The sequence below is a fragment of the Aegilops tauschii genome, chromosome 4 (genome assembly GCF_002575655.3).
Source record: "Aegilops tauschii subsp. strangulata cultivar AL8/78 chromosome 4, Aet v6.0, whole genome shotgun sequence".
In the NCBI taxonomy this organism is placed as follows: Eukaryota; Viridiplantae; Streptophyta; class Magnoliopsida; order Poales; family Poaceae; genus Aegilops; species Aegilops tauschii.
The window spans coordinates 345,855,360-345,868,186 of record NC_053038.3 but is presented as its reverse complement, the minus strand read 5'-3'; positions in this window follow the sequence as shown (position 1 = coordinate 345,868,186).

Genomic DNA, 12,827 nt, shown 5'->3' with positions numbered 1-12,827 from the left:
CGAGATACTCCATCCGTTCACTTTTGTAAGTCGTTTTAGACAACTTAAATGAACTGTTTTGCACATTGTCTGAAATGTCTTCAAGGTCTTATAAAAGTGAACAGAGGGAGTACTATAAATTAATTAATGAGGAGTTATTTGAAAAAAAAATCGAAACGGTACCCACGCTAACGTGGATTAGAGTGTGTGTCACGTAATTAGCTGTTTGAATTAGAGTGTGTGTCACGTAGTTAGTTATTTGAATTAGAGTGTGTGTCACGTAGCGATCTCCAATTCTAACGTGGATTTCGAATTTCACTGTATCCACGCTACTTTTTTTATACAAATTCATATGTATATGATGAACACCATGGTAGTGAGAAAACTTTTGGATGGATTCAAACATATAACCTACAAAATAGCACAACAAACTGAGTCAATGTCAACTTTTCAAAACTTAGTATGGCACAAATTCGAAATAATTACCCGTATGCCTAGTCCTCGGTTCAAATCTTACAATGTACACCGAATTGAAACATCGATATTAAGTCTCGTACTATGTACATTCAAATGTTGTTTTTAGCCCCTCCCCCCCCCCCCCCCGCACAAACGCTACATACTTCCTGTATCGGTCAATCTTCCTCTCCTAACCACCTTAGGAAGCTATCGGTTTCCAACACACGTTCATTCTTTCTCTCCATGTTTCGATCTCTAAGTCTCTCAACTACACAACCCCTTTTTCCACCCTGTTACCAAATGTATTTACCTCACACACCCGCCATTTGCACCCCATGCTGAGCTCTCTCTCTCTCCCCCTCTCCCTCTCACCCTCTCGCGCTAAATACATGCATTGCCTATCTAGCCCTCCCAACCTCTCGTGCGGACGCACGCACGTTGTATATCTAGGTCACTCCCTCGAGACTGTCTCACTCTTTCTTCTGCACGGCGGGCCACACTCGCTCAATCTCGCTTTCTTTATCTGAGTCTCGTTTAACCTCGTTTTCTTTCACACACAAATGATATATCTCCCTGTTCGGGCCTCGATCGACACACTCTATACTCTCTCACATAGATTGTCTATCTAGGTCAGTCCATCCAAGCCGCCGCCACTCTTTCGACCTCATGGTGGGCCACGCTCACTCAATCTCTCTCTGTCTCTCTCTCTCCGTATGTCTCGATTGACCTCGCTCTTTCTCGGACAAAAATGATATATCACCATGTTTGAGCCCAATTCGACCTATTCACATTGTATACTCTCTCACGCACATCGTCTATCTAGGTCACTCTCTCCAACCCGTCTCACTCTTTCGATCGCACGGCGACTCGATGTGATCGGTTGACCTTGCTTCCTCCCACGCACAAAATATATCTACACGTCTGTGACTGGATCATCTCTCAAGCTTTATCTTACAGCCCTCACCCTTGCCGAAAAGCTCAATCGGACAATATCTCTCTAGAGCATATATATTTGTTCAATGAATGTCGGACCACACTCACTTTGTCTCTCTATCTATATGTCTCTCGATTGACCTCGCTTTCTCACACCGTATCTTCCACGCGTTGAAGCTACTACCTCTCCATCCCTTGCAATTTACATTGCGAGGGGCACTCCAACCTTGGATTAATTTGTGAGGGGCACTCCAACCTTGGATTAATTTGTGTAGGCATTTATTCCGGTCGGTTTAGATTATATTTTCGTAGCTTTCGGCCCACAACTACTCCAAACACCGTTGCAACCCACGCAACTCCCCTAGTTGATTTCCCTCTAGCTCGGTCATCGCTCTCTCGCACTTCCTTTCTCGCCTTCAACGTCGCACCATGGTATTATTGAAAAAACTATGTTGTTCTCTTTAATTATTATAAATAAGCTACAAAACAACACACCGATAGTCCACTTGGAATGAAACAAATTTCGACCCACAAATTAAAGTGCTACAAACTACACACCGAGGGGCCCACATGTCATGAAACAAATTTGGACCCATATACAAATAAAAAAATAAAGTACGAGGATCGAACATGCGACCGGGCCTTCAAGCCGCACGTCAATAGGCAACATATGTAGAATAGCAATGTTTGTTGTACCCCCTTTGTTCACATAATGTTTTTATATTACCACAGCCTAATTAATGGATAACATGTAATATTATTTTTAGTACTATCCGCCTTCACTTACTGGTGGGTTCCATGTGTGCTCTCTCTCTCTCCTCCCCTTCTGCGTTTAGACGCACGGGCAAACAGGAAGAACTCGCGGGCGATGTTGCCGTTGACCATATCTGGACGCGTTAACAAGTCACGGCACCAGTTTCACGTACTAGCAGCACTAGTCAATGTGTACGTGCAATGCATGTTAATTTGGAAGTATATTAAGTGCATGCGGATATTAACTACTAGGATATTATTTGCGTGTTGTCATGTGATTAGCACTATTTTTGGCATGAAATTAACTGCACGCTAAACGTGTTGAGCGCTTGACATTGAAGCTGTCCAGGTCGTTGGATGACAAGGAATACATGTGGCTTGATGACATTTTATATTTAATTTGATACGGCTCTAGCAGAACATTCAATCGATCAAACCATACATTTCGTTCAGTCTGACTCCGACTTTAAATTATAAGACGATCGATATAAAATAAACGGAAATGATAAATGTTCGGATTTTAAGCATGGCAATCCGAACGTTTTTCATGGCAAATTTAGATTACGCGGCGGCGGCGGGGCTGTCTCACGGTGGGAAGCGGCTCCTCTGCCGTGCTCTGTGTGTCGTCGGGCAACTGACCGACGACGACAGCGGCGTCTTGCGCCGTTGTTGGCGTACTCCTGGACGTTGGCCTAGCTTCAAGGAAGGCCAAAATGTTCTAGACTTTGGAGCGAGTCAACTGGCAGGAGGAGGCGACTGGCGTTGGTGCAAGGAAGCGGTCGACGGCGGCCATCCATGCTGCTGAGGGGGGCACTGGCACCCGCGCGGGGACAGGCGCTGTCAACGGCGCGGCGGAGACATTCGTGTGCACGGGCACCGGCACGGGTGCGCACGTCAGTGCACGCGCAGGCGCATGCGCTGGCAGGTGCACGGGCACCGGCACGGGCGTGCGCGTCAGTGCACGCGCAGGCGCATGCGCTGGCAGGTGCACGGGCGCGTGAAAGTCGGTGGGGACCTCGTCGAACCCCGTGGGATCAAGCTCGGCGACAATGTGCGGCTCCCAGCCCATCAATGCCACGGGGATGGGCGCTGGCGCAGTCGGGGCGACGAGAGCCGGAACGGGAGCGAGGACAGGCACGGCGTCTTCCCGGAAGGCCAGTTCAAGCTCGTCCCAAAGCGCCTTATGTTCTTGAGACTCCGGCTGGGTGTCTTCCTCAGGAAACTGGAACACTAAGGGCAGACCATCGTGATGCGGCATGGCGTATGTTTAGGTCAGGCTAGTTGGAGGTAGACGACAGGAGAATCGGAGAGGAAGAGAGAGGATTGTAGCGATACCGGGTAGTGCGGGGTTGATTTTAAACTGCGGCGCCGGCGACATTAAAAGTGGGAGCAGTTGGGACGACGGTGGGCGGCGGAGCCTGGTCAAAGGGCTCGCCTCCCGGTGAGCCTGCACAGCGGTCTGCTCGCATGCCTCCCTGACTGCCAGCGCAGCGGTCTGCTCGCACGCCTCCCGTCGACTCACACGCTTGCTCGGACGGCACCTGCCGATGAGAAGCGGGGACTCGTGGCCGCACGTAAACGCCCATAGTTTCAATAGTGAAAGCGTTCGCCTTAACGTGACAGGTCTTTGTTCCAAAATACCTTGGCTCTTCATTTGTGCAACTTGTCATAAGCAGCTTGTCTCAAATTGAAGAAAAAACTTACAAAGTAATATTTGTGCCATATCACGTGACCATGCTTAGTTTCAAGAATTTATGCTCACTTTTGGATTTTCTGAAATTTAAGATCCAGGATTCGAAACAATATCATAACCTGCATCATGCAATAAATTTTCAAGCCGTACATCTGTCCTGTTGTATTTCTTAAGAAAGGATTTGGTCAAACATTTTGCTTAGTTAGACTTCAGACAAGTTATATATGCAGAGTAAAAGGATAATCCCTCCGTACAAGTGCATTGCCTGATATATTAACTCAAGTACTAGGCACGAACAAACGGGCTCAATTCTGTGCTCATCCTAGTGTAGTAGTAGTAGTAGTACTAGGCAATGCAGTTGACGGGTGACCTTGACGAGCGGCGACCGAGGGAATTGAACCGTGCTCGGCACGGTAGGTAACGTTGTCTAGTTACTAAAGCATCCCTCCGTTGTTCATCGATAGTCATTATGGACCGGGGACATGAGGGGAATTTCCTAGGGCTGGAATTCTGGCCGCCAGATATTTCGACTTGAAACGCTGAGGCTCGACTGCTTGGGGTTGCCTAATGTGCGTACCACGCACGCCACCAAAGGACACGAGCCCGGTTTTTTTTAGGATCAACACGAGCCAAGGTCTGGCTGGTACGCCGTTGGGTCCTACCATTCGAGAATACGAAAGGAACCTTTTAAATTGCCGAACGAATCTATGTGTATTACAATACCCGTATTTCTCTTGCAAATACTAATCTCAACGTGGTAATTGATTTATGACGAGTTGTTGAATTAGAGTGAGTTTGTGATATAGTGATCTCAACGTGGATTTCACATTTCATGGTATCCCTAGTAAGTTTTCCAATGCAAATTCAAATTTAAAAGATGAACAATATGGAGGTGAGAAAACTTTGTATGTATCAAGCATATGACCACACACACACACACAGAGACACACACGCACGAACACAACAACAATCCAATAAGTATAGTGCATCTATTTTTCCAAACCATGCATGTATGACACGAATTCAAAAATACTCCTTCTATTCCTAAATATTAGTCTTTTAGAGAGTTCAACAAGTGACTACATACGGAGCAAAATGAGTGAATCTAGACTCTAAAATATGTCTATATACATCCGTATGTGCCAGTCCATTTGAAGCCTCTAAAAAGACTAATATTTAGGAACGAAGGGAGTAAAATGTAAGACATCCATGGTCCTCAGTTCAATATTTAAAATGAACATGAAACTGAAACATGAATATTAAGTCTAGTACTACAGTACATGCAAATGTTGTGTTTAGGCGGAGCTTAGATAAAATTGTGGACCTCTATTTAGGGTTGTTTAGATTATATTTGTCCCCACCCTCCCAACCACCGATTGGTTGTTCACCCCCCACCCCTCCTCCCCGGGAGAATATCATGTGCCCCCCATACCTTAGATGCTATATGCCGATACGAGCTGCATGGAGCTTGTAGATCTGAGATATAGCAGCTCACATGATGTGTCTTAATATTTTTGCAGGAAACCTTGATGAGTTTGAGAATTGCACACAATTTGTACAAAAACTACTTAGATGCCCTTTGATCCCATATCCAACGACCTGGAAGCTCGTATCACCGTAGCATCTAAGATGAAGGAGGACATCATATTCTCCTGTATGTAAGAATATCATGTGCTACCACACCTTAGATGCTTTGGTGCTACAAGCTCTTCGGAGGCGTTGGATTTGTGACCCAACACCTCCTCGGTGGTTTGAATGGTTTTTTGCAGAAAAGCCCCAAAAGAGTTCGGCCACTGGTTACAAGCACAAAGACTGCTCAGATGCCATTGGATCTCAGATCAAACGACCTCCAAGCTCGTATCACCGTAGCATCCAAGCTGCGATAGCACCTTATGTTTTCTCGCACGGGAGAGTATGAGGTGCTCCTGCACCATAGATTCTATGGTGATACGAGTTCACTGTGATCTAACGGCCCACAGTAGGAGGTTTTAATGTTTTTGCAATATACGACTGATAGAGTTTGGGAAATATGCAGAAAGTACAAGTACTACGCATGTGCCATCTGATCACTGATCATACGACCTAGATGCTCATAGCACCGTAGCGGGTAATTAAGCTATGGGGAGCACCTAATATGAGCACCGGGGAGCCGTTGGATCGAAGATGCAGCGGCACACACGAGGCCTGAATGTTTCATTTGCAAAAAAAACCTTTGGAGAGTTTGGAAATTGCGCATAATTACAAAGACTACTCCCAAGCCATTGGATCTCACTTCCAACGGTGTAAAAACTCGTATCACCATAGTATCTAAGCTGCAGGGTGGATGTGATATTCTATGCCGCTGTCATTTTTGTTCGTAAACTTGCAAAATACGTGTAAATCGTGCCGTTACTTGTCTAACCGCGCAAAGTGTTTGTTCAAAAAAACCATCCTACACTGAAATATCGGAACGACACACGGGGGTCCCACTTGTCATTAATCAAATTTGGACCTAAAACTAACAAATCTGAAAGACGAGATTCGAATTGGCAACCTGGACTACAAAGCGTAAGTCGATAGCCTGAAAAAATGAATGGTTGTTGGCTTTGTCCCATAACTTGATTTTATACAGTACTTGTGTTGAGTAGAGTAGAGGGAGTGCCTCGTCAACACGTGCATGACCGTTGTCTCACTTACTGGTGGCTCCCAGGTCTGCGATCTCAATCTCTCTTCTCTCCATCGTCTAACCTTTGCACGGGCACACACGAAGAGCGGCGCTAGCTTGCCGTGGTGTTATTACAACTAAAAAAAGCTTGGAAAATAGAAGAATCACCTAGAACAAGAGACGTTGTGGCTGGTCGAGACGGAGCTAACCACATCTATCCTCCGTGCCACGTTTGCATGATGAAGCTGTGTGGCTAGTGGGTTGTTTTCGACCGACTGGCTGGGTCCCGAGGTCGAACCATAGGTACTACGTCTGATACAGTATATTTTTACACGCACATTTTTCCTCCGTGCCGAGACGTGGCACACCCTACCGCGCGGTTTCGGGGTCCTCCCGGGTGGTGCACGCATATATTCTTCCTGACGTGGGACGCCCTACCACGCGTTTTCTGGGTCCTCCTCCATCGTAGCGCTGAAGCAAGTAAATGAGTCGTCAAATCACGAAAGACCACCTTTCCCGCCGAGTACATCAGTGAAGCACGGTGGCTAGCTAGTTGGGCTAGTTCGACCGATTAGCTAGGCCGCCGCCACATTTGTTTTTTCACCCCTCTTTTTATCTACTTTCCGGCAGGTAAATTTAAATATCCACCGCGGCGTTGCTCTGGTGTTTGGGTGCGGCAGGATTTTTAATTTTTTGATTGACGGGAGCAGACGCGACAGGATTTTTAATTTTTTGATTGACGGGAGCAGGCGCGGCAGCAATTAGTCACGATGACTCCGCCTGTAAAAACCCACTGCTCCCTGATGTGAGAAGTCGTCGACTGGTGTTTTACCGTGGTGAAAACCAAAAGATTCCCCGCTCCCTCTGCCTTCTCGTAGATTGCATTGCCTTTTAGCCTTTTCGCCCCCTTTGCTTCCTCTCCCCATTGCTTCTAGCTGGTGCCATGGCGGCGCAGTAGATCACGGAGTCCGAGGTGAGGCGGCTGACACAGGAGCTCCATGTCAAGGATGCGGAGCTCAGGGCCAACGACGTCAAGCTCCGTGAGCTCAAGGAGGAGAGGAGTGCCATGCTCCTCCGTTATGTGCGGGAGTTCACGGAGCTTCAAAAGCAGTAGGCGTCCACCACAAAGATGCTCGAGGCGTCGGCGGCGTTGCTGCAGAAAGCGGGAGATACGATAGGCCGTCAGGGGAGCCGGCTGGAGCGCGAGCGGGCCGATCGTGACGAGGTCCAGGATCGCCTCAGCCACTTGGTGAACCAAGTTGCCACGCACGTGTTGCGGCTGTGCGATGCCTACCGTCATGCCAGCGTGACGATGCCGGCCGTCGGGCTAAACCCGTTCGACCACCCGGTCGACTTCAACGAGCTGCGGCTTCCTGACCTGGTCTCCTTCTTCACCTATATCTCTGAGGTGCTGAGCCGTCTCCGCGCGATGGTGGAGGCTGCCTGGACAAGGAGGGGTTGCGGGCTGCCGTCGCCGTTGCTGGGCGAATCCTTTCAGGGCTCCGTCACCGAAATCCATTCGTGCCATTGGACGCCGTCTTTGACGAGCTGGCTCCCGTCGACCGGGAGCAGGCTCTACGGGCGGTTGCACCCTGCATCACCAACGTCGTGCGCCTCGAGAAGCAGAGGGACTTCGGTGGTGTTTAGGCGCCCTCTGCATGGGCATGTCCATGTCTCGGCACAACATGACCGTTGGATCAAACTCAGACGGTGTAGATCAGTCACTGTAGCACAAAGCGTGTGGGTGTGTTTGGTTGCATTCTCATCTCAATATAGTTGTTTCCTCTTCGTGTATTTTTGTCAACCTACTAGTGTGGACTCATGCACCCTTCATGCACTCTGCCAAACACCCAAAAGTGGGTCGAGAAGGGAACTTTTGCTCCCATCCCGTGCACCCTTCATACACCCTGCCTAACACTATTCGTGCTTCATATGGTTCATGTTTCATGGAGTATTGTAGCACCGTACTCTCCGTGCGCTGTGGACCTAGTTCTGTTAACATTGATCTCACTGTTCATTCTCGACCGGACAGTCAAAAAAGCGGTACTATGTTACATATAGGAGTAGTTGACATGCGCACAAAATCATTTGTTATCCTCATATCTTACTACACTAGCAACAAGATTGTGTAGTACTGACGTATGAACCACTGCACATGCCTAGTAGTAGGAGCACTGTGTACGTTCAAGTGGCTGCCGTGTTTCGCACTCCTCCGTCGTAAGAGTGGAAACGCTTGCTGTAATCATTTTTTTCTTCAGAAAATCAGTGGTCATGCTCTACCATGCGGATCCTCCTCCAGCCATGCACTAAATTACTCACTTTCGCCGACGTGTGGGACAGCCAGCACCTGGGTCCACCAGCCATGCACTAAATTACTCCGTAGTAGAGTGACGGTAGACTACCCCGATCGAACCGCCGCAGTAATTCCCAATGAGCCGTCAAATCACAAAACCTCCTCCTTTCCAGCAGTAAGTTGGACGGACAAAGCAACCATCATTTCACTCTTCTCTCTCAGCTTCCTCTCTTGAAGAAAACCCCCACTCGCTTTGCTTCTCCCTCATCTCGTTCCTCCTTTCACTCTTCTCTCTCAGCTTCCTCTCTTGGATGGACGCCGGAGCACCGGCCGACGTGATGTCTATGGCTCTGGCCAAAACGGTCGAGGCTCATGGTACGAAGAAGCGCAAGCACCCCGCAGAGACTACCGCAGACAAGCTCAAAGCCATCGCCCTGTCCAAGCCCCCCTCTCCGGGATCCCTCATTAAGCAAGTCCAGGTAATGTCTCTTGTTGACGATCTTTTTCTCGATCTTGATCGTGTTTTTTCATCTAACACGCAGTCTTAGTACTGGTAGTACAACTTTCTGGGTGATATTGCATGTGATTTTAGTGTGCCAAATGACGGTTCTAAATTCCTCTTTTGACCAAAACATGCGAGAGGTTGACACTGATTTCTTATAGATTACTTTCAACTACTCCCTGTGTCCCAAATTTCTTGTCTTAGATTTGTCTAGATACGGATGTATCTAATACTAAAATGTGACTTGATACATCCAAAATCTAAGACAAGAATTTTGGGACGGGGGAGTACTTTATGAACATCAATGCTACGTTTTAAAAGGGTATATTTGCCTCAGTAACTTGTGTTATGGATATTGCATGTAATCCCTCTGCTCTCATGCCTTTGAAGACATGTTCTAGTGTCTTTGTTCACTCATTTCTGTGCGTATATGTAGTCATATATGGAGTATAATATCGAAAATCATCTTATATTTCTGAACGGAGGTAGTAATAAAATATGGTTTCTGTTTGAATTAGAACCAGGTCCGCGGTGGAGATGAAGTTCTCAAAGTCATGCCGTGTGAACTGGAAGACCTGATGATGAGTTCTACTGCTGAACTATCCAACTGCTGTGTCCTTGTCGCCACGTGTCCTAAACTAGTGTTTTCCTGTAGCATTGTTGTCAGGCGTGTTCTTGAGGTTGTACTTGACCACAACAATTTCCTGGCTGTGCCTTCGATTACGAAGGGTGTGGTTCTTGTAAAGCTTCCCAACAAATCTGATGCGGCCTGTCTTCATCATCATGTTTATGAGTGGAAAGACCACTCTGTTAGGTTCTCCAAGGTTGACAAGATAGTGATGGTGCATGTAGACATCTCACACGAAGTCCATGGCCTAGTCAGTTATGCGGGGTTCATCCCATAGGTCGGTGGCAAGAAATAGTCTGCAGAGTTTAGTTAGTGAAACTTTGCTTGTCTGTAGTAAGTACTATTGTTCAGTACTTGATTTGTGTTTGTGAACCCTGTATTGTTTATTAGTACTGCCGCTTTTGGTGTGTGAACGGTCTATGTTAATGTCTATGTTAATGTCTGTCCACTCAATTCAGTCTGTATATTTTGAAGTATGCAGATCATATTTTTTGTGAGGACGGTTTATCAATTATGGTTACACTCCAATATATGTATGCATTGCAGGGTTTGTCGCACCCACCAGGATTTCCAGTCCCATGGACGTTCGGTCCATACGATTTGTCACGACCTTTGGACTGTCCTGCTTGTGGGAGTAGGCGGGGCCCCTGCATGCCACCCGTAGTTGGACGATCAATCTTCTATTTAGTACTTTAACATAGTGATTTCCTGGTAAGGATTCACTCATGGCACATCAAGTAAATCTTATTGATTTACTGTCTAAATCTTATTGATTTAATGTCATGTTTTCTTTCTTTTCCTGCAATTTTACGATGCAGGTTTTGCCATGTGACATTCATCACAGAATAAACCGTTTGGTTTGCTCTACGATGGCTATTTTTGCAGGTTTCACTTCTTATGTCGTGTCAGTAACGAAGGCACTGTCCATCACTTATATTACTGAAAAAAATTGGATCAGTCTGTTGTCTTAGTACAAGCTGAATCCCTATGATGAACTGCAGTTTGGTTTAACAAAAACGCCACAATTAGTCCTTCTCGCGTTTAAAAGAAATGAAGAAAAAAACAGGATCACGGTCACGGATCCTAGTCAAGTTAGAAAGCTGATCATAGCAGACCAGACACGATCGCCGCTGTCTCGCACATATCGAGCACCGGCAGTTGCTCTAGCACTGATAGCGGCAGCAGCTCAGTCTGATCTAGTTGAGGATTGGGCACCGACCACGTCAGTGGATCTGTCTAATCTACCGGAGGATCGGGCATCGACACCGGCACCTGCTCTACAAGGAGCACCATCTCCGGCAGCAGCAGCGGCTTCGGCACCTGCACCAACACTTGCACTTGCATCTGCTCCGGCCTGTGCAGTTGCACCGGCAACAGACTGGGCTGCAGTTCGCACTTCATATACCAAAGTCCTTACAAAAACTGACATGTCCACCTTCTTGGTAAGCATTGGCCGCCCAAGTGCTTCGTTCTTTTTTCTTTCCATGTTGTTTCAGATGATTCACTGTGTTGATCTAACTGTTTGGGTATGTCTTCTTGTTTGCAAACAGAGAATTCCTAGAGCAACGAGGGAGTCGTTCAACAACCCGGGCGACCGCGGCCAAGTTTCTCTTACCATGCGCAGCCTTGGTGTGAATGAACCTTCTCAATATACCGTAAGTACAAAGGATGGTCGCATGATGATTGATGCCGAAGGATGGTCAAGGTTCAAATCTAAATCATATCTTGCGGTAGGGGATGATGTCAAAATCAAACTTTCTCGGCAAGGAGAGCTGGTCCAAATCAACTTGTAGTACGACAGTATTATTTATCACATGGTATATCGTTGATAGAATTGCAACTCTGATTGCTGGTTAGGAACTGTCGTTCGATTTCATTCCAACAACTGCCATGCTTTTTCAATTTTGTGTATTCGCCTTGCGACGGCATCTAAAACCAGCACCGTACCGATCGCTTGCAATATGAAAAGCATTGAGGTAGAACACATGGGCCCCAAACATGCAGGGTCGGCCTGTGGCCCAAAGTCCAGAACCGTGAGCCTATCTGAGTATTATATTCTCAGCTGAACACCCATAATGCCCGTGCGTTGCAGAGGGAGTATATTTCTCGGCAAGGTGAGCCTGTGATATAAAAGATTTGTATATTTCTTTACAGAGGGAGTAACTCTCTGTCAAAAAATATATTTATGTGTAACTAGTTACTCCTATCTTTCTACTTCCTTTCACTGATATGTGGGGCAACCGACAACGGGGTCCACGTGCCGTATGCACAAATTAGAGTGCACAACTTCACGGTAGACACATCCCGGTCGTAGCGCTGCAGTAATGCCCAATGAGCCGTCAAATCACAACCCCCCCCCTTTCCAGCTTTAGCAGTAAGCTGGACGGACGAAGCGGCAATATTTCACTGGGCCTGAATCCCCTTCTCCCTCGTCTGCTTGTTCAGAGAAAACCCCCTCTCGGCGATTGCATAGGGTTTTCTCATGGAGAACCAGGTACGAATTCTTCATCCATCCCCGATAAATCCAAGTCCCTTGGTCGTAGGTAATCCTAGGATGGCAGCCGCCGCCGTTGATGCATTTTTCTTCCTACTGAATCTAGTGTGTTTCATTTGCAGTGCCCAAAGTGTGAGTACCCTACAGGTTTCTGCGCCCTCGGCGAGACGCCACACTTGTTCCTTCTCATCCTAACACAGCATTTTGAAACGCGCACAGTATGTTCCTAGAATCCTCTTTTCTATCCGGGAGGGTGGGGGTTTTTTGAACATGTTGTGTTCTCATATTATTTTTCCTGCAGTGTATTATTTGCTCTGCCAGAACACATGTACTCAAGATGCTCGGCCTTGCCATAACTGAATACACTAGTTTAATGGTCACAGTGAAGACAAGCCATGGATATAAGTTCCGAGTTGGGTTCATGAACCAAGAAGATCGCTGCTTTTTTATGG